The sequence below is a fragment of the Danio rerio genome, chromosome 13 (assembly GCF_052040795.2).
Source record: "Danio rerio strain M-AB ecotype USA chromosome 13, GRCz13ab, whole genome shotgun sequence".
In the NCBI taxonomy this organism is placed as follows: domain Eukaryota; kingdom Metazoa; phylum Chordata; class Actinopteri; order Cypriniformes; family Danionidae; genus Danio; species Danio rerio.
In genome coordinates this window covers 34,688,022-34,711,740 of record NC_141033.1, presented here as the reverse complement: position 1 = coordinate 34,711,740, position 23,719 = coordinate 34,688,022, and the positions used below count along the sequence as shown (strand labels likewise).

Below are 23,719 nucleotides of genomic sequence, written 5' to 3'. Positions count from 1 at the left end.
GGCATCCTGGCCAAAATTTGCCCACCATCCCCATATGATAATCACTCTGTCTCCTCTCCACCAGTCAGCTGATGTGTGGTGTATGCAATCTGGTGCAATATGGCTGCCATCGTGTCATCCAGGTGGATGTTGCAAATTAATGGTGGATGAGGAAATTCCCCCAGATGTTCACAGTGTTTGAGTGTCCAGAAAAGCGCTATATAAATGCAAGGAATTATTATTATTATTATTACTTGTAAACACTTTATTAGACTGAAAGCCGAAACTGCAAAGTAATGTGCTTGTGCAAAAATGCATGTAATGATCTGTTGTTTTTGTAGAATGAAGTGTCACTCATGACTTTCATGTTGTTCTAAATTTCTCCTTTTGCTTGTAAAGTTGAGCACCAGAAACTCCCATCAATCCCCTCAGTCACAGACAGCTTGTTTTGGCCAGAGTAATGGGTGATTTTACAGTTTGATAAATGTAAGCAACGTTGCAAAAAGCTACATGTGCTAATCTTCTCCCAATTAGTACCTGAAAGAGATACATATTAGATGTGCTCTTTAAAACAAAGAATATGCGTGATGACAGGAGAATAATGTGTGCATATGTATTAAATCACAAATGTGTATTTACGGGTTTTTTCACACTTAAAAATGTTAACCCAGGTTCATCCTTAACCTTGGATAAATGGAGTCCTTGGCTATCTGTAGTTGCATTTCACACTGCTCATACCTGGGGTTAATGAATAATTCATTAACAGACATTTTACACAGTACATTCCTAAACTCCCAGTTAACATTCTTATTTTTGCAGTAACGCTGTAGCTGATCTTTACATCTAAAAAGGTGAGACAGCCCTCAGGATTCCTTTTTATTTCTGGGGCTGACTTAGACATTGAAAAAATGTCTGTAAGAGCTCTAATTTTACTAAAGAAAATATTCAAGGGTCATTTGATTATAATTAGTTTTATGCTCCCGTTATTGTGTTGTACAAACACATCTCCATGTCTTGCACATTATGATGGAGTTGAAAATATGGCCATTTTGCTAATATTTAATTCAAATGGTCTCATTTTATAGATTTTCCTCTTATGCATAATAAGATTTCTATTAAAAAATGTCCATTTGTAAAATCTGACTACTGGCTGGTAAAAGTACCCAATTTACTTTCTGCAGTTATTGTGTTATCTGTTATTTTAGTAAAGCAACGATTGGGACAGGATAATAATAATAATTATTATGTTTATTATTAAATTATAGTATTTTCATTGCAATTTAAACTACCCCTTCAATATGTACGGCAATAAACAGAAAGAAGGAGCTTTGACTGCGTATACTAATCAATTGCATCAGTTACATCAGGTTTCCATTTTTTTTTTATGTTAAAGCTCAACCACTAATATAAATTGTCAGTCACTAATATGCCCCCCCTCCCACTCACCACACACACACACACACAATTTGAGTTTGAGACCCCTGCTCTAGTCTCATTTGCAAGGTGTTTCAAAAGATGCAAGCATGCACATAAGTAAAGCACACACCTTGCCAGTTATGCAAAATGTCATTGCATGTGTATTTGACATGACATAACATGACATGACCTCACTGCTCAGTTTCTGATCAAATCCCAGGAAAAAAAAAACTAGAGTTGTTGACATGTATGGACAAGGCCTGTGTTGACACTTTGGCAGTATTATTATATTATCAGTGACATAAATTGACCTTTAAATGACAATAATATAGTTGGCGCAGTAGTTAGCACTGTCGCCTCACAGCAAGAAGGTTGCTGGTTCAACCCTCTGCTGGGTCAGTTGGCATTTCTGTGTGGAGTTTGCTTGTTCTGCCCGTGTTCATGTGGGTTTTCTCCAGGTGCTTTGTTTTCCCCCACACTCCAAAGACATACACATTGGTGAATTGAATAAACTAAATTGGCCGTAGTGAATGTGTGTAAATGAGTGCTTATGGGTGTTTCCCAGTACTGGGTTGCTGTGTAAAACACATGCTGATTCATTTTGCTGTGGTGATCCCTGATGAATAAAGGGACTAAGCCGAAGGCAAATGAATGAAAAGTAGACAGACAAACCTAGATGCTACAGTTATCGTTATTACAACAAATGGGCTTTAATCCAGGGCATTGTGTCAGAGGGCAGTGAGAAATTAACACATATCTGTGTATCAGTGTATGTAAAGGTTAAAAACATTTAACAACTTCTGTTCTGGCCACCCACAGAGCCTCAAGAGATTTCTGGTTTCTATTTCCACACTGAAAGAAAGTGCGCCTCTACTCTGAATCTCAAAATAGGTTGGTAGATCTGGTGGGACTGTCCACTTCAGAGCGCCAAGAATATGTGTATATGTGTGTGTTTGTGTGCATACATGCTTTACTTTAGATCGTCGGGGAGCTGTTGATGAGCCTTTCAGCTGTGCTTGGGAAAACATAGCAAATCCACTGCTCTCACCCCAGAGTCCCACAATCCAGAATGTTTTGCCAGACTAAGGGTTTATAGGTACCGATCGGCTCGCTCTTTAATCTGCTCATGATTTAAGATCTGCCGATGGACGCTTCGCCACTCTGTGGGATCAAGCCTCCGATGGCAGGGCGATAAAAGCGGCTGCGAAAGTTAAACAAAGCGGGCAACAATAACACGAACATTAGAGCAAAGGTTCACAAATTTGTATAATTAAAATTAGTCCTACCTTTTAGGAGCAGCTTGAGGACTTGATGTTTTCCAGATGTCAAGACTTCAAAACGCTAGCATTTGCATCTTTAGCCAGGAGCGAAACACTTCAAACTTGACCTGCTTGACTGAGACATGTTTTAAGTTGTGTAAAAAATGATTTTTACAGTATTCGGCCTTTGACCTTCTAAAGATGTGAGGTCTGGTTTAAAGCTGTCAGGTTCATTTTGGTAACAGCAGGATTTTGGTGTTTGGTGCTTCGTAGCACTGTAAACACGGAGCGAGATCTGATGAGACCCAGTACTCTCTCAGCACATTTGATTTAGCTATGAGGTTTGGCTGCTGCGTTTCAGCAGATTTGTTTCTGCACTTGATATTATTTTCGGGTCTGATATTATGACAGTGTAATTGCCTCTAAAATTCCCTGCTGTGGGTGAGACCAGGAATAGCCGTCCTATGTCTTTTTATAACAAACGTAATGGTTTCAACATCTCCATGGCACACAGAAAACTGTTAGCAGGTTGGTTATTATTACATTGCCTGTTATTCAATTCAATTCATCTTTATTTCTATAGTGCTTGATTGTGTCAAAGCAGCTTCACATAGAAGATTATAGTAAATTAAAACAGTGTCAGTCCAGTTTTCAGTGGTAAAGTTCAGTTTAGCTCAGTTCAGTGTGGTTTAATTTTCACTGCTTAAAATCCAAACACTGAAGAGCAAATCCATTGAGGACTCCACAAGCCTGGAATCATGCAAGCCAGTGGTGACAGCAGCGGGGAACAAACTTGACGAAAATTGACGAAAAAAATTGACGAAAGTGAAGGAAAATAAATCAGGCTCAGTTGGGCACGACCATTTCTCCTATGGCCAAACTTCTTGTGCAGAGCTGCAGTCTAAGCACCGGAGGCTGGTGAAAGCTAGACATCCATCGTGGAGAAGCTGCAGGAAGAGAGGTCACTGGCTGGTGTACAGGCTGGCCCTTCAGGATCAATGCGAAGACTCGTCTGTCACTGTGGTCGTACAGGAACCAGTCCCTTGCTCTCCACTCCTCCATGACCACCACAGCTGCTGGGGATACGACCTGGTCCAGGATTATGGAGACCTTGGGAATAATAAAAACAGACTAACATAAGTGCAGATGCCATTTAAAGTATAATATGTTTTTGGAAGTGTTCCTGGCTCCGGTTGCCTTAAAAAATGCAGACTAACAATTCTTTAGAGAATTTGGATTTCAACAGCATTTGTGTTTTATATGTATGCTAATGCACAGAGATGTGTCTTTAATCTAGTTTTAAACTCACAGAGTGTGTCTGCTTTCTAAACTGTGCTAGGAAGGCTGTTCAAGAGTATAGGTGCCAGATATGAGAAAGATTTACCACCTACAGTTTATTTTGATATTCCGGGAATAATCAATTTACCACGATTCATGATTATTCACAATTCAAAGAACATGTGGCGATATAAAATTTACTCTGCATTCATTTAAATTCCTTTTTTTTTTTTTCTTTTGTAGGACATGTTAGAAAATATTTTGAGTCTCAGTAAATGATTTGGGATGTGTGTGTGTGTGTGTGTGTGTGTGTGTGTGTGTGTGTGTGTGTGTTGGAGGGGATGCAGATGAAGGTGGCAGATATTTGAAAATCTGGTATCTGAGGGTTTGAAAAAAAATGGGACAGATTTTTTTTCTCTCTTAATTGGCACCAATCGGATGTGGCCTATATGTACATTCAGTATGTGAGCAGGAAAAAAACACATGGTTATACTCAGACCTGTTACTGGCCTTATTCATATGTGGAAATGTGTTTGATATGTATTACATATGTGCTTTCGTGAGGTTGCATTTTATATTCACCTGTCAATGTGAATCAACACATTGACAACCGGTAGCAAATGACACCAGCAAAGTCGAAAAATAACACAGTGCTTAAGGATGCATTATATACATGAAAAAAAGTTAAATGCTTATCAGATTAAAATTGAGATGAAGAAAAGGTTGCTATTTTAGTTTCATAGCTGTCAGTTATTGCATGCTCTTTTTTATGGTCTTTGGCGTGTGTAGTGTAAATGCAGACTTTTAAAAGAAGGTGTAAGCGGATCGTAAAAAAACTGCATATAGTCACAAAATAGGAAAAGACCACTAGGATGTGCTGTCTAAATGCAGCCTTAGTTATACCATTTATTTATTTTTTACCTGTGCTACAACCTGCAGCCTAAGACTAGTTACTCACTGAAGCTAGGCAGGGCTGAGCCTGGTGGGAGTACCTGCATAGGAGACCTCATGGGAAATCTAGATTTCTGTTGGAAGTAGTTTTAGTAAGACCAGCAGGGGGGCGCTTAACCTGCGGTCTGTATGAGTCCTAATGCCCCAGTATATTGAAGTGGACACTATACTGTCAGTGAGCGCCGTCTTTTGGATTAGACAAACCAATCCGAGGTCCTGACTATCTGTGGTCATTAAAAATCCCCTGGCACTTTTTGTAAAAGAGTAGTGGTGTAACCTCTGTGTCCTGGCTAAATTCTCTCCATCGGCCCTTACGATCATGGCATCCCAATCATCCCCATCCACCGAATTGGCTCTATCTGTCTCTCCACTCCACCAATAGCTAGAGTGTGGTGAGTGCACTGGCATCGTTGTCTTGTGGCTGTCGTCACATCATCCAAGTGGATGCTACACGCTGGTGGTGCTGTGAGAGACTCACCTGTCTCATGATTGTGAAGCGCTTTGGGTGTATGACCATACATTATAAGTGCACTATATAAATACACATTACATCACATTACATTGATGAATAGTATGGGTATTCATTATCAACTCAAGTCAAGTTGAGCTTTATTGTCATTTCACTACATGTGTGGACATAAATTGGAGTGAAATGACTGAATATTTCTCATATAATGTTTAACAGCGCAAGAAAATTTTCACTGTATGTCTGATAATGTTTTTTCTTCTGGAGAAAGTCTTATTTGTTTTATTTCGGCTAGAATAAAAGCAGTTTTAAATTTTTTTTAAACACAATTTTAGGGAGAAAATCATTAGCCCCTTTAAGCTATACTTTATTCCAATAGTCAGAACAAACTATGATTATAGAATAACTTGCCTAATTACCCTAACCTGCCTAGTTAACCTAATAAACCTAGTTAAGCATTTAAATGTCACTTTAAGCTGTTTAGAAGTGTCTTGAAAAATATCTAGTCAAATATTATTTACTGTCATTATGGCAAAGATAAAATAAATCAGTTATTAGAAATGAGTTATTAAAACTGTTATGTTTAGAAATTGTGTTGAGAAGATCTCTTCATTAAACAGAAATTGGGGAAAAAAATAAACAGCGACTAATTATACTAACTACTATCTATTGACAGACTTTTCACACTACATTTTTAAGCCCAGTTTAGTGTCCTTATTCACATTTTGGCTGTGTCACTTTTGCTCATTTGACAAACAGCTAATCATCTTTTGACATTTCTTACTTTTGAAGTTTTCCTTAGCATTACTAATTGAATTTACCAATTCTTTAAATTCAATTTGGTCTAAAATGTGGTGGAAACACTCCTTTCAATATACACCTGGGGTTAGAAGCATTGTGTATGATGGCAATAACCCGAAGTTAAGTGCATTGTGAAGTAGCACCATGTCAGAATAGTTTTGTTATGAAAAGAAAAATCTGGTCAGTTGCATTGGTCAATAGTCTCGTTTTTTTTATAATTTAATTCAGAAATAATGTCTCCTTATTTATTTATCTCTTTATTGCATGACACAGTTTAGAGAGCAAGTGCTAAATGAATTTGCTGCGGTTGGTTTGAACAGTGACCCCTCTCTCATTCCTTCGGATGTTGTGTTGAAGGCTGTTGGGATTAACAGACATGTGAAATACATGTTCATAGCTCACTGAATAGATTTGTCACAGATTTGTTTAAGTTCTGTTCAGAGTAGCGTATCTGTGAGCTCACGAAATGTGAGAATTCTCTTATGTACTATTGAAAACTCTCTCTTCCTCTTTGCTTTTATTTAGCAAAATGAACTACAACCACAAGGGACTTTTAAACTCCGAACATACGTTTTATTGAGACATTACAAACATCTCTCTCTCTCGTTTTCTCTTTTCCTTCCTCTTTTACTTTTGTCACGTTGGCAGGGTTTCAAAGTAACCTGAGAGCCATCGTTTTAAATTATCTTTTATTAAATCGGTGTTTGCATCAGTTGTGCCGAGGCCCTTGTGAAATGACGAAAATGCTTCTCTGGAGGGTGTCTGAAATGGGAAATTGCAGAATATCATGAGACCTCATTAGAAACACACGTGCATATGTTGGTGTGGGGATTCAAAGCAAATAGGATTGAATTTATCAGTAAATGCTGTTAAGAAAAATATCTGTATTATGTTGGTTCATGTTCATGTATTGCAGCACATATACTTATATAAATGAAGTTTCAGCATCAGTATATTAGAACGTCATCTCCAGAGCTACCCAGAAAATCACCAGCACCTATTTTTTTAATGTGATAAAGACTTTTGTCAAAACATGTACACTAAGTAACTTACAGCATTCTTACTACAACTGATCTAAATGAATTTAAGTTGTGGGGAAAATCCTATATTATAATTTTTCAGCATAATACTTGGCAGTAGAAGTAATAGAAATAATAATAATACTAAAATAAAAATATCTGTATTTAAAACAATTATAATTGTATGGTTGTTCTTCCATGTTTTATATCTGACACGAACAAACAGCTGAAATAATACTCCCCAGGGTTCTGTAAAACATGTTACACTGTTAGTAAATTAGTAAAAAGGGGACCTATTAAAATCTATTTTATAAGGGGTTTAAACACAGCTGTGTGGCAACAGTGTGTGAATATAGTCAGCCTCTAGTGGTAAAGATTAATTAATTATTATTATTTTTTAATCATACTTGTTAAAAACAGTCTGCAGAAACACTTTGATTGACAGTCTCCCATTGTACATTTGATCAAAGGGTGAAAGCCCTGCCCATTAGTGACAATTTTTCTTTTATTATCTCCCTTTTCTCATAAACAGCCCTGAGAGAGAAGCAGCCATCTGCCATTAAAGTTTTCACTTCTGAAGATAATATCAGTGACTAAGAGAATTATAAGTATTGTGTTTTAGAATGCACAAACAACGTCTCGGTAAACTACCTTCTTTTCTGACATGTTCAGTTTTTCACAGAGATAATAGCTGCTTTCACACAGTGATACCAGTTAAAATTAAGAAAAACATACCGGAATGACTTTACCGGTAAATTCAAATATGTGCTGTTCACAGGGGCGGACTTAGTGATTTGGGGGCCCTTAGCAATTTTAGGTATGGGGTCCTAGGATTTTGAAAAAATAAATGTTAAAAAGTATATGTATGAAGTAAGTATATTTTATATATTCTAATATTTGAAGGAACCTTTATATTTCCAATGTAAATTAAAAGCAATAAATAAATGAATAAAAAAACAAAATTTGGTCCTGGAGGGCCGGTTTCCTGCAGATTGTAGCTCCAGGTTGTCTCAACACACCTGCACAGATGTTTCTAGAAAGCCTAGTAAGAGCTTGATTAGCTAGCCCAGGTGTGTCTGATTGGGGTTGAAACAAAACTTTGCAGGACACCGGCACCTCCAGGATCGAGTTTGGGCTTCCTAATGTAAAGTTAATTAGCCAGATTGTGATTTGATTTTACTAGTAATAATAATAACAACAACAACAACAATAATAACATTAATAATAAATTCAGATACAAACTATATAACAGGGACATTAGATACTTAACTTACATCTTGTAAAAGGGCACAACAGGTTCCCTTTAACTTGAATAAATCTCATGACTTCAGCTCATTAGATGTGATTATTTTAAAAAAAAGTATAACATTTTTTAAATGTATTTTAACTTTGAAATGTAGTACAGAATATTTGAAACGGAAATAGAAAGCCAAGCAAAGTGGGGAAAATAAGTATTGAACAAGGAAATGTTTTCCTGGGATTAATTTTTATTTATTTATAATTTATATAGCTTGATTTTCTTTTTCTTTAAGCATTTGAGAGTTTCCTTGGCTCTGTTTTAGATTATTGTCTTGCTGAAATGTCCATCCTGGTTTTATTTTCATCATCCTGCTAATGTAGATATTGGACTGAAGCAGCTAACAATAGTTGTATTTACCATGACAAAGAGCAGAGAATTGGTGACGTGTTCAAATTTTTGTTTCCCCCTCTGTATTTAAAAAATAAAAGTGATTTTCATAGGGCCCTAGGTAACAATGTTTAATTTATGTAAGCAGATGCATACCTTGTAAATTGGTTTGTGAAAGGAGAAGAATTATAGAAAGCATGCACTTCCTATAAACACCCCCAATAACAGGAAAGATAGCAGTAAAGATATTTATACTCAGTAAGCTTTCATCTCTCTGAAGGTTTATATTGCCTAAGACAGACATGACCTCATGATTTACAAAGTTATGATGTTACTTCAACAGGCCTCAGGCAGCAATTATTAGGTGTGTAAAATCGCTTTAATAGGTGCTTAGAAAAAATAAGACAAACCTAACAATCTCGCTCTGAATAAATGACAGGAGCGCTGAGTTCTCACGGCACACTCTCCCGTTTCCCTTTCAGTCCTTCCTTCTCACTGTTTTCTTTAGCTCTGACAGTTTAAAGTAATAAATACAAAATGCACAAGGGATAATATTTTCAGACAGAGCAAGAGTGTGTATTCTGTTTCTTCTCTGCACATGTAGGGTAAAACACAGTTGTAACCCAGCTACCAAGAATTATCTAATTGATTTTAATGTTAATTTATTTGGATGTGATTGTATTTGTACAGTTGAAGGCAAAATTAATAGACCTCTTGTGAGATTTTTTTATGTGTATCTCAAGTGCTGTAACAGATGTCAACATTTTTAATATTAAAATATGAATATATATATAGTTTGAATAACTAATTTAATTTGTCTTTGCCATAATAGTTATTAGATATTTTGCAGCATACAAGTATTAAGTTTAAAGTGCCATTTATAGGATTATAAATTAGGATAAATAGACCAGTTCAGCCAGATCTCATTTAGTGGCAAATTCGTGTTCAGTCATACAAAAATGTATAATTTAAAAAGCAGGCGTGGCTCCAGCAAATCTAAATTATACTATAATATTCAAATGAGATTGTACAAATTTATATGAATTAGCCACTAAATCAAAAAGTTAAGAAATGCTATGAGATCATGTTGGCAAATTAGGTTAATTAGGCAAGAAAATTTTATTTATTTGTTAGTTAGTTAGTTAGTTAGTTAGTTAGTTAGTTAGTTAGTTAGTTAGTTAGTTAGTTAGTTAGTTAGTTTGTTTGTTTGTTTGTTTGTTTGTTTGTTTGTTATTAACAGGGACAATGCTCATTAGTCTACAGTAAAACTGTAAATAAGCCAGAGTTAGCCACAAGGGCTAATTTTCATCTGTTGCCCCCTGCCAGATTTTAATGAGGCAACCTAAAATAAAAAAAACACATTATTACACATAACAATTACATTATTACCCATACACCATAAGATAAGAGTTACATAAAAGGCAAGAGAAAAGAATTACTCATTGCAAACTTGATTTGCTTTGAGCCATTTTTTTTACTTGTATTTAAGTGTTAAATAATTTGTAAAAGTATATTCTAGAAATGTCTGGCTTTAACTGAGAAGACAGACCGTGTAAATGTTGTATGCCTAAACTCCACAGCACAGCACAGCACAGCACTCCTCTAGTAATAGATCATGTTGCTCTGCCATGATTCTTTTTCTGTGTCACAAAATAGCATTTAAAATTTAAAAAATCATACTAGCACCAGCTAAATATTTCATGTTATCAAAGCTCAATAGATAATGTTTTTGTATTATATTACAGTGATGATACCTAGTCTTCTGATCAAATAATTTATTGTCTGTTTATTAAGTGATTGAAGTAATTTTAAAACTGTTTTACTAGGGTGTAAGACAATATGTAATAGGAAAAAAATTTATTGAGTGCATAAAAAGTTTTGCTGCTGTTTTATTCAAGGAAGGTTGTATATGCTTGAAGATAAAATTTAGCATATTTAGCTACCTTTTTGGCATGCTAGGAATGTCAATTGTGAATCTAAAATTAGACCTAACAATTTAAAATCAGAGACAAACCTGAACTTTTCTCCTTTAAAAAATATATCAGGATGATTGATAACTGGGTCACACTTTATTTTGATGGTCTGTTTGTTGACTTAAGCTACATTGCATCTACATGTCAACTAATTCTCATTAGATTATAAGTAGACTGTTAGATTGTGGTTAGGGTTAGTGTAAGTTGACATGTACTTGCAAAGTTTCATATGGTCAGTTAAATGTCTGTTGAAGGAGCAGTATCAACAGATATTAAGCAGACTATTGATACTCAAATAGACCATCAAATTAAAGTGTTACTGTTAACTGTCAATTATTGTAAAACGAAAAGCATACAAACAGTTCTACTTTCATTCAAATTAAGACACACAACCAATCAGAGACATGTACCAATGCCTCAGTTAAATATTTAGCTTCCAGTTGTTTGTTTTTTGCATGCACATATAGAACTGTGGAATCAGTATACATCTGAATATTAAAAGTAGGACATTGGGTTAATTTATTTACAAACTAAACAGGATATGGCCCAAAATTGATCTTTGAGGAACTCCACAGTTACTGATTTTATATGCTGATTGACTATTATCCAGGAGCATGCATTGTCTCTAATTTGTAAAATATGAAATCATCCATTAATGAAAAATGAAAAACTGTGATCTTTGAGAGGAGTGCATCATGATTTACCGTGTCAAACACCCTTTTTAAATCTAGAAAATCTACTCCTATTACTCCACCACTATCAAGTTTAGATTTCCTATTCTCTATACAATATCAGTAGGTTCAGTTTAGTGATTAGTTTTAAATCCAAACTGCATTGGATGTAGGGCATGTCCCACATTTAAGTAAGCAACTGTAGGCAGTTATTGGACAACAGTGATTTTCTTTCTGTTGCCATTCGCAAATAAAAATAACCATGTCCTAAATCGACTAATAATATTAAGCTTTAAAATAAAATTAACTAAAAAACTGCATGCTTTTATTAGAGGTTTCAAACTTTTATTCAAAAGAAAAGAAATAAGACTTTCTGCAGAAGAAAAAAAAAAGAAATACTGTGAACTTCTCTATGCTCTGTTAAACATCACTTAGGACATATTTGAAAAAGAATTACAACTTGACAGGGGGCTAATAATTTTGCTTGCAACTGTATATTGTGTTAGTGTTGATTGGATATTTTAGATTTGGAACTCAAATCTGGCATAAATCGCTGCAGCATAAACTGTTTAAGAAAAATGTAACTAATATTTCTGTAAATGATCATAATTAAGTATGAGGCTGGTTTCTGTGAGTTAGAGCAGTTATTTATTTACACATATCAAATATGAGCCCGATCATTCATTCTCTGTGTTTCATCCAAAGTGACTTACAGTATTATTGGGAAAGTCTTCCTCAAAGAAATGCCAATTCATAAAAACTTGTAATCAGGTTTCAAGCATTAACCACTAGCCTGCACCACCCCAAAACTGTGCTGTCTAGTGTGTGTGTGTGTGTGTGTGTGTGTGTGTGTGTGTGTGTGTGTGTGTGTGTGTGTGTGTGTGTGTGTGTGTGTGTGTGTGTGTGTGTGTGTGTGTGTGTGTGCGTGTGTGTGTGTGTGTGTGTGTGAGAGAGAGATCTTGGCATGCTTGCAGAGAATAATAAATGATTATACTGTTGGCAATAACAGTCCTTGTAAATCATGCCGTTTGGATGATCTTAAGCATCCAGTTACCAGATGAGAAAAGGGGAGCTTGGTATGGTTTTTTATGCATTTGAAAAACAGTAAAACACTGCCCTGAATGCTCACTCAGCTACTGACGCTACAATACATACGAACCTTTAATTTTGGTAATAGGTTACAATAATCTTAATGTGATAGGTTTAATGAATCATTGTTGTTAACCCCACAAATCCTGACATATGAAATAAGTAGTTTTTTTTTTTTTTGTTTAAGTAAATAGTTTATTGAATTTATAAATTAAAAATCTCTCTCTTATCATTTAATGTTTGTGTTTTGTTGTTGTCTCATACATGTTATGTAACTGTAGGACCTTTTCAAAAAACAAGATGGTACATCTCAAGGGTTTATTAAATAAAATGTAGAGAATTAAATAATAAATATACAATTCTAATTGGATGTATGTTTTATGCATGCATTTTACTTTGTCTCATAATCTAGAAAAATAAACAAAGACAGAAAAAAAGCAATAATTCTGTTCAATGCAGTGTAAAAGTAAAATAAACTGAAAAAAGTAAAATAACAAAATGTTTACTTACATCTAAATAAATGATCAATAATATGCCTTTGTATGATGATATGTAATGCTTGATCAAAGCTCTATATAAAATAAACTCACCGGCCACTTTATTAGGTACATCTTACTAGAACAGGTTGGGGATCCCCTTTTGCCTTCAGAACTATCTTAATCCTTTGTGGCATAGATTCAACAAGACTGGAAATATTCCTCTGAGATTTTGATCCATATTGATATGATACCATTATCCAATCTTCTATTGTCCATTTTAGGTGATTCTGTGTGAGTTGTAGCCTCAGTTTCCTGTTCTTACCTGACAGGAGTGACACCCGGTGTGGTCTTCTGCTGCTGTAGCCCATCCGCCTCAAGGTGTGATGTGTTGTGCGTTCAGAGATGCTCTTCTACATACCTCGGTTGTAACGAGTGGTTATTTGAGTTACTGTAGTCTTTCTTTCTGCTCGAACCAGTCTGGCCATTCTCCTTGACCTCTGGCATCATTAACAAGCAATTTGTGATCACAGAACTGCCGCTCACTGGATAAATATATTTTTTCTGACTATTTTCTGTAAATCGCAGTGATGTTTGTGAAAATCCCAGTAGATCAGCAGTTTGTGAAATACTCAGACCGGCCTGTCTGGCACTTAAATCAACTTTCTTCCCCATCCTGATGCTCAATTTGAACTGCAGCAGAGTGCCTAAATGCATTGAGTTGCTGCCATGTGATTGGCTGATTAGAAATTTGCATTAACGAGCAGTTGGACAGGTGTACCTAATAAAGTGACCGCTGAATGTATATATCAATATGTGCACTATAAAATTGTATATGTACAAATTTCAGTTGTATATAACAAAACATGATTTGTTACAATAAAACACTTTTTATAATGAATTCTACTTTATAATATCCAAACTCTGTGTCATTTGCTGTTGTATTAATGCTTTTATTATTTATGTAACATTATTTCTAAAAATAAAAAATAAAGTGATTAATTTTACAGAAACAAATATTTGATTATTCTAAAATTCTATTTTCTTACCACTAAATGCATGAAATATCATTTAGATGACAGAAGATATGTTGTGGATTTTGACGTATTGATCACATTTCAGATCTGGCTTTAGAAATCCACATATCGCATATGCAGCAGAGGGTCTCTTATGGCTCATTCACATTAATCCATAAACATAATCCTTTATAAAATTCCCCCAAAAATGAATAAGCAGAAAAAAGACTGCCATAATTTTACTCCTAAAACAAAACCTCACATTTTCCTTCTGTAAAAAAACCCTGAGCACAATGAAAATATCTACGTGTGTGCGCAAGTGTGCTGGCATGCTTTAAAGTTTGATGAAGAGCATATAATGTGTGTGTCGTTCCGTGTGATGTATTGTGCTCTCTACATATGTATGTATGCGTGTTGGTTCTGCCGGTGTTTGATGTGGAGTGTGTTCTACCTGTGGAGAGTGTGTGTAGTAATCAGTCCCATCTGTACAGACTCAGCCAGTAGCCAGATTGATGTCAGGGAGTGAATACACACACACACACACACACACACACACACACACACACACACACACACACATATATATATACACACACAAAATATGAAACCTTTAATGGTGAACATGAGAGTACTTTCAGAGGCTGTGTGTGTATTTGTGTGTGTGTGCAGGTGCATTGGCTGCACAGGATCCATCAGCTGCGCCAGTGTAAACAGGTCCCATGTGCAGGAGATCGCTATCGGTTATCTGAGGAAAGTGGCATTTAACTTGAAGCTTCGAAATACTGAGTAATGACCCTGGAGTGGAGCATGTTTAAAATTAGAGAGCAAGATGGTGGGGTGGGGGTTAAGGGGGACTGGGGGGGGGGTGGGGGTGGGGGTGGGGGGATTGGGGGGGGGGGGTGGCGATGGGGGCTGCCAGTATGTGTGAAGCACCATCAGACGTGGCTGTGATCCTTCATTTCAATTTATTACACTGTAGGACCCTCACATTATTGATTTTCTTCGCTTCTAGTTGTTTCTGCAAAAGCGCCACCTGATACTAATAAAGTCTGCACCATGATGTCCAAAAATACCAGTGTAGTGTATACGTATATGTATAAAGGGCCCAGAAAGTTGATGCTTAATCAAACTTTAAACCCTAAAGCTTATTAGTAAAGTAGACATTTCATTTAGAAAGATCAGGAAAAGGGTTTTGGGAGAGTTATTACAATCTAATAGACAACTCCTTCTCACCATTTCTGTTTGTTGTCAAAATTGACAGTTAGAGGGGCGTAATTAAGTATGTTAATCACGCCCAATACCTAAGACAGATGTAATTGAGGATTTGACTGAAAACATTCCTAATGACATGCAAATATACAGTAGATGCATGGTTATCTGAAAAAATATATATAATTTTAATCTAACTAAATTATATAGTTTAGTTCTTTAAAATGCCTCTAAATGATGCTAGATGTTTTCTTTGAATTAAAGTTGCTTTTCTGAGACATTTTTTTGCAATAACCTTTTATCAGCTGGCCATTCTTTGTAATGTTAAGGTTCCAGACTGGCCTACAAGTGTTGCTTCATCACATACATTCTGAAAATCATTTCACCTTTTTGTTTTATTATTAATGTACAAAAGAAAGAATGGCGAACAATAACTGCACTTAATTGGAGACACAATTGTAACTTGGTAACCAAACTGAGAACGATCTTGATTTATTTATTTATTTTTTTTTTTCATTTTTCAACTCATGAAGGCAAGAACGGAGAACGCGTAAATGTCGCCGGATGTGTTCTTGGTATCAAGGATGCACCGATGCAGACTTGAGCTCCGAACTTGCTCTAGAAGTCCCAGAAGTCGGGACTAAATAAAAGAGGTGGGAGATGAAGCAGTTTAAATAGATTTATTATTAAAGTTCAGAGAGATTACTTATTTATCTCAGGAGTTTCCCTGATGAGATGGTGAAAGTAAATGTTACCATGAAATTCTAAATAGAGGCATAAACACATTAAGGGTGTTTTTTTTTACAGAAATTCGTATTAAAATCGGTTTTATTTGGATTGTGCAAAGTATACTGTATTTGTAAGGTTTTTGTGCATGCTACATATATTGAAAAGCAATAGATCGCTGTTTTAATGCTGTAATGTTTAAATAATTTTCTGTTAAAAAACTGTGAAGGTATGTGACCATCAGGAAGAACGCAGCAGCCCATTTTTTACAGGACGCGTTCTCTATTCTCGCGTTTTTCTGAGGTAACCTGGCAAGACTGGTCTTCACAAGAACGCAATTCTATTCTCTGCATTCTTGGAAGTGACACAGCCAATGTATCCTTTATCAGGCATTTTTATCAAGCTCTGCATTTAGGTTCAGTGATTTCATGGTAATGGCAATGAAAATAGTTTAGTCAATGACTTATTTTCATACCATCAAAGTTTTTCTGCAGCTAAAAATGGGAGTCTTTTAAAAATGCTCATTTCGAAAATAAAACTGTCAGAATAATTTAGAATTTTAAAATGTGATCTTTAATGAAAAGTACATTTTAACTATAGCAATTTTTGTCTTATGTTTGATATATTTCTAAGATTTTTTTAAAAGCCTGTTTTTTTATGGGGTTTTGTTACAAATATGTTGCTTTTTTCCTTACAATATAAGACTATAAATGCAATTCTGGATTATATTTTGTCATTTAACGCAATTATGTACTAATTGAACATTAATTAATTACTTAAAAAATACCTCGGCTCAGTTGGCGTTTCTGTGTGGAGTTTGCATGTTCTCCCTGCCTTCGAGTGGGTTTCCTCCGGGTGCTCCGGTTTCCCCCACAGTCTAAAGACATGCGGTACAGGTGAATTGGGTAGGCTAAATTGTCCGTAGTGTATGAGTGTGTGTGTGGATGTTTCCCAGAGATGGGTTGCGGCTGGAAAGGCATCCGCTGCGTAAAAACTTGCTGGATAAGTTGCCGGTTCATTCCGCTGTGGCGACCCCGGATTAATAAAGGGACTAAGCCGACAAGAAAATGAATGAATGAATGATATGCATTTCTTTTGAAGTTTTGAAAAATAGCTTCCACTTCTTATAAGTGTGTAAATCAATAGGGTTACTGTATATACACATTTTACTGCTTTATAATATAAATGCTTCTTCAGTTTTTTAACACTATCTTTCTGTCTGCTTTCATAATCACTTAAAAGAATTTTTACTGTTCATGGATATTCCTTCACACAGAAATCTTTTATTTGCTCTTTCCTGTGCTATAATTGTGGAGCCGTTGAATCGCAAAGGGTATCCTTTCCCGAAGGCCGCTCTACGGGTTTTGAGTTTCATGTCCAAATGTGTGAGGAGCAAGTCTATTAAGCTATAGAAGACTTCAGGCATTCCTTCTGGTCTGACTAGAAAGAGGAACGTAGAAAAGAAAGAAAGAAGAATTGCTTTGTGGTTAATCTGAAAGATTAGTGAATATTTGAGGGATGATTATTGTGCAATTGAGCAGAGGTTCGAGCAGCTTTACGGTGGGAACGTCCACTGTAACGGGAGGCTGCTGCCCAAGAGCCCTGACCTGAGATCAGATTACATTCCCTACGTTTCCTCATCCACAATTAAATATCACTGGGAGCAGAGAACTTGAAAGTGCACTCGCTTTGTCTGCTTTTCCATTATTTCCCACTCACATGTAAAGCTTAAAAGCATAAACAAGAGTTTTTGAGTTTTCTGAAACACAGTAAGCGCGTATTTCCTGCACCGAGTCTGTTTTTTTGCTCCGTTCTCTCCACCGTGAGTGCTGGGAGTTTATGGGTTTACATTAGAGCAGAATTCATGGACTACAGACACTCATAAAAGTGACAGTATGCAGCACCGCCATATAAACTCTTACAAGCTCAACTGCACCGAGGCTCTCAGCTACTGGGGTCGATTTAAGAAAACCTCTTTCTCTCCCCCTCTTGCTCTCGCACTGTTTACTTTACATGCCTTGGGCTGAAATATGGGAGGGAAAATAATTGAAAGCAAAGTAATTTATTAGCTGTGTTCTCCAGTTCTCCGCTAATGCCAGTGCAATAAGTAGCAGCTAATGCAGACGGGGGGGAACGGGTGGGCTTGCAGCGCTGACGGATGAGTGCAGCTATGCTCCGAAACATTCCTGTGTTACGGCCGAACCCTGGAGAACTGTATTCTGGTCCAATGCATTCCAATGCTGTGTCGCATCTACACATAAAACAAACGTATCCAAAAACAGCCCTCCTCCCTGACTTTCTCTTTTTCTCGAGCTCTTTGCACGTTTGCAGTTCTGTTTGTTTATATTGTCTGCCATCCTCCTCATATTCATTACAGCCATCTCGACCATTGGGTGTATAGCATCTCAAAAAAAAACATCGAGTAATGCATGTAAAAAGCAAATAAATATTATAAACATTGCATCCAAAAGCGCTTAAAAAGAGCATCCAAGAAGTCACAGAGGATTTGGCAAGATGCTATTAAGCACTGTTATGTGGACCGTTATCTTGTGAAAGGAACAGAGAGATAACATTGATGCATTAGCGGAAAGTACACTGCGAACTCTCCATCTGAGTATGAAACATAGGGTACCACCGTGCAAATCTCAACACAGGTTGTCCAATAATGGTATGAAACCGAAACAGATTTTTATGCTTATTTGAGTTTTTTGTATTAAAAAATAAGTGTAAATAGAAATGGTGAGATGAAGGTAAATAGAACTAGCGATGTCGATCATTACTCTTTTTACAGTGCTGTTGGTGATACATGACTCTTGATTGGTCAGTTTTGGCAATGAGATATATCATAATTTTTAATGCTTTTCTGAGAATGTTGCTACTTTTATGGCTCTCATAGCTCAGATTTGTGATGTATTAGGCAAAAATACTTGTGTACATCTCCTCTCTTATCTTTTCACACATAATTGTGTCCTGTAGTCCGAATTGTTGTTTTAGGGTAGAAAGTACTTGAACATGCCAATAGTCTGAACATGTAATATGCATCTGCATGACGTCAACAAAAGACAATTATTCCAAAATTATATTACTGTATTATATATACTAGGCTGGTCTGAGTATTTTAGAAACTGCTGATCTACTGGGATTTACACACACAACCATCTCCAGGGTTTACAGAAAATGGTCCAAAAAAGAGAAAATATCCAGTGAGCATCAGTTCTGTGAGCGTGAATGCCTTGTTGATGGCAGAGAACGGAGGAGAAGGGCCAGGGTGGTTTGAGCCAAAAGAAAGGCAACAGTAACTCAAAGAACCAAGGTATGCAGGAGAGCATTTCTGAATGCACAAAAATGGAATCTTGAGATCGATGGGATAAAGCAGCAGAAGACCACACCGGGTGCCACTCCTGTCAGCTAAGAACTGAAAACTGAGGCTGCAATTCGCACAGGTTCAGCAAAATTGGACAATAGATGATTGGAAAAACATTGCCTGGTTTCTTGAACATAACAAGTTCACTGTACTCAAATGGCCTCCACAGTCACCAGAGCTCAATCCAATAGAGCTCCTTTGGGATGGGGTGGAATAGGAGATTTGAGTCATGGATGTGCAGCCAACAAATCTGCAGCAACTGCGTGATGCTATCATGTCGACATGGAGCAAAATCTCTGAGGAATATTTCCAGTATATTGTTGAATCGATGCCACGAAGGATTAAGGCAGTTCTGACGGCAAAACGGGATCCAGCCCGGTACTAGTAAAGTGTACCTTATAAAGTGGCCAGGGAGTGTATATAAATGACAAAAATGCATACTTTTCTGTATTTAGTTGACAAGCTATAGGGTAGTGAAAATGAAGTCAAGTCATCTTTAATACATTAGTGCTTTTACAATGTAGATTTGTGGCAAAGCAGCTTAACATAAATACAGAAAATAAAAAGGCATAAAAGTATTTCAGTTTCTGGAACATTCCAGCATAATGAAGGCTATTATATCTCACATATGTATTTACTTGCTGTGTAGCTGTGCAATGATGATCAGTATGTACATTCATTGAGGTATTAATGTGAAATAGACCACTACAGGTTGACTAAAACCTAAAAGCAATAAGTGATTGACAGGATTAGATGAGCATACTCCTCCCAAACGTTTGTTTTAAACTCATCTGGAAATTCAGATGACATTTCTCATGGAGGTTTTCCAAGAGAAACAGCACTTCCTAATTTTGCATTTGCGGTGTAATTTATGTACCCTGTGAGTTATCTAGTGCTGCAATTAATATTGTCCCAGCCTTGTGTGTAGGACTGTCCTGGACTTTTACACCTGGGCTAAATGAAAAATAGACACCTTTGATTTAGGAAAAGTTGATTTTGCCAAGACTAACAGATCACATTTTTGCCTTAATTCCTTCTGTGTTACAGCAGGCCCAGAATGCCGAAAGCTGAACCTGGATTTCATTCAGATCCTGAGCGTCACATAGCAAGCGAGTGCCGTAAATCTAGACTGGAGTGGAAGGCCTGTTATTCCTCCCATATCCAAAATAAATGAGCTCACTAATTAATAGCAAGACCAACTCATGTAAATCCTCTCCATTGTTTCGCTTTACAGAGAGAACAGCATGCACTACACAGCCATGCCTATACATGCAGAGCATAAGATTTGGAGATTTGGAAGGATAGATAAAAAAGGTAAAGCAAGAACGAGACTGAATTGTAGGATATTAGGGCTGGGACAATAAATCAATGTTTTATAATTCGTGAATCAATACTTTGATTTTTGGTATGTATCGCAATTATCTCTACAATTGATTCTGAGTTTAGCTTTTAACAGCAGAGGGCGCTCTAGGCTAGCTTTTAATCGTACGCTCTTGGTAAGCATGAAGAACATTTCGGTTATGTACTGTAAGGTCAAATTAACTTACCTTGTGCCTTTAATTCCATGGGATTGATGTAAACAAAGCCTAAATTGTTCAAGTAAATCCTTAAATTTATTAACAGTAGTTTTACGTTAAAGTGGTATGTGTAAGGATTAGCAGAGTGTGGTTGTTTGTAAAGCATACCGCGCCATCTGGTGGTAAAAACTAAGATTTGAATCTGTTCGAGAGAGAATCTGAATGCATTGCGGAGAAATGCACCGATTTCAGAATCGATGCATTTCTTTCTTTCCAATGCATCAATTTGTTGTCCCAGACTAAGTAGGATACGTCTACATACGAAAGCAAAAACTTCAATCCAAATGTGTGTACCACTTTAGTTTAAGCATCAATTCCCAAATATTAAAGGTACAAAAGGAAATCTGCCAGAAGGCTAACATTAGCATAATTTTAAAATTTACATCCCTCCCCTGCCGTCAAAGGTCACGTCTCTTTAAGTCATGAACGTGCAAAGGCACACCAAAAAGATGACCATCTGATGATGATAAACAACCCTAAATAACTCTAGATCGTGTCATACATCAGTTAGAAAACTCTATGGAGACACACACTTTGTCCAGCGTATTGTTGATTGGCCAGCAAGTGCAGGAATTATATTTTGCCAAAACTGGTATTGGAGTAAAGTTGGTTTTATATTTGCACGACTTTCGGTTTAATAAACATAATTTCAGAAAAGTAGTGTTTGCTAATTCTAAATAGTGAAATCATATAATCAGCCAATGACTATAAAATACAACATTGTTCACAGTCAATTAATTCGTAGCTACGCGCTATTTCATACCCAATATTCAAAACAATGTTAGAGTGAGAGTGTGCCACAGGTTGTCACTGTTCAAAAGTGAACCCACTTCACCTCAGTAAAGCTGGTTGGCGGAAGAGCACTATTTGTTTATGTTTTGTAATTCAACTAAATAAAAATCAGATCAGAAAAAAGGATTGCTATAAACATTACACTTACATTACACTTACATTACTAACACAACGAGTGACTTTTGACTTTTAATTGTGCTTATTGATACTCGTACATTGTTTGTTTTCATCTCCTTTTACACTTAAACAACTAAATGAATGCTCAGGTTTATTTAACCGACTATATTATCTATGCTGTTAAAGGTACTCCATGTGCTTGAAAATAGCCAATCTTTCACCAGACGTTTTCAGTGGCTGAAAAACACCACCATGCCAACGCAATCTCACGGCAATTCGTAACTTTTTGATTTAGTGGCTAATTCATATTAATTAGTACAATCTAATTTGCATAATTTAGTATTATTTACTCATCACCCAATGATAGTTTGTGTTAGGTGTGGGGTTGGGTGCCAAGCCTCCTTTTTAAAATCGTGCATTTTCATAAGACTGAACTTGTACGAATTCAAACAAATTAACCACTAAACTGACAAAACGTAAAATACTTACGTTTCTTAGTTAGATCAGGTAATACTTCAGCTATTGTGTCATCCTTCAGATCATTGTTTTAAACTACATATCGTCATTTCCCTTCAGCGTGCAAAAGTAATTCTGATATTGCCTCAAGATTTCGAAAAGTTCTGATTCTACATTTTGGGCAGAAGCCCTTTTAAAAACCTTCTTTCTTTTCATGGATACAAGGCCAAGTTGGTCTTTGGTTTCAGGTTGATGCTAAGTTTACCTGGCGTCATTCACTCTGTCAGCTGTAGATAATTAGCTTCACATGCAGGTGCAAACGATTGATCTGTCGGTGTGTACAGGTTGCACAAAAATACACATTTAAATTTGTTGACAGTTTGAGTTACCTGTTGTGATTGAGTATTTGTCGGTCTAGCGATTTTTAATTGGACAAACATTTTTTAGTCTTATGCCTTACCCAGGATATAAAAATACATATAGAAACATTTAGATCTTTTACTTTAATCAGCACTATCTGAATGTGAAGAGACTTTTAACCAGCACAACAAAAAATGTTTCTGAAGACAATCACCTACTGCACCTTTAACTAATGGATTATTGCCTGCTCATTATTAAGATATTAGCTGTTTTATTGTAGTTATAAAGTGTGATCTTTTTTAGGATCTCTAATCCTACTCAGTTCATAAGCCAGACTACTACTTTACCAGCTATAAATAAGCTGTTATTTGTAGTTTATTGAGCTAAACTTTTAGATTAGTTTATGGAAAGAATTGTATCTTAAAATGAAGTGTGACCAAAAATGTCTTACATGATCTCCACTGCCACAGCTGTGTGCTCTAACATGACATGCTGAATATGAGGACTAACCGTTTTGGTCACTCAATCTTGAAATATAACAGTTTAATGCTTTTGGTTTTCTGTAATAACTGTGGTCATCTCAAACCATATTTATACTTCATTCATGGTTTTTTAGCATCAGAACTATGGGTTTTGAGAGCTTTCCAAATTGGCATCTGCCAAACTTAACTGGCTGAATGAATTTGCGCCAAAATGCCAGAGTCTTTGATTGGATGAACAGCCTTTGATGTCAACAATAAAAGATGTGGAACGAGTTTTCTCCTTCCTCTTAAAAGTTAAAAGTCTATTTATTTTTCCTGATTAGTGTACCCTTTCTTCATTTTATGGTTAATTGCATTTTATGACTTATGTGTAGCATTGTTATTTCCTTGCTGAAAGGTATTAGACCTGTAGTCTCTTTTCAGGTCTAAGCTCTTAGTTCTTTTATTGTAATATAAGCAGCGCTGGGCTCATCAACAAACCGTTTGCATCAAAATAATGCGTTTAGACTTGTTTTGCGCAAAATCTGTCATCACCAATGTTTGGCTTGAACTGAACTGAACTGTTACCGAAATTCAGATTTAATTCATTATGATTATGGTAACAGGTTGTGCTTC

The 23,719-nt window shown here is 36.2% G+C and overlaps 1 long non-coding RNA gene across 13 annotated transcripts in view; it reads left to right on the top strand.

The window, feature by feature from the left end:
* The window catches only part of LOC147834235 (uncharacterized), a 385,840-nt gene that overhangs the window by 322,131 nt on the left and 39,990 nt on the right, over window positions 1–23,719 (top strand). Inside the window, exon 8 of one of the 13 annotated variants that reach the window (XR_015506125.1) lies at window positions 20,371–21,806. The exons of the other annotated variants lie outside the window; for them this stretch is intronic. This is a non-coding gene — a long non-coding RNA (uncharacterized LOC147834235). Of the gene's footprint in view, window positions 1–20,370; window positions 21,807–23,719 lie in introns of those variants that run through there. 13 annotated transcript variants of the gene reach the window in all.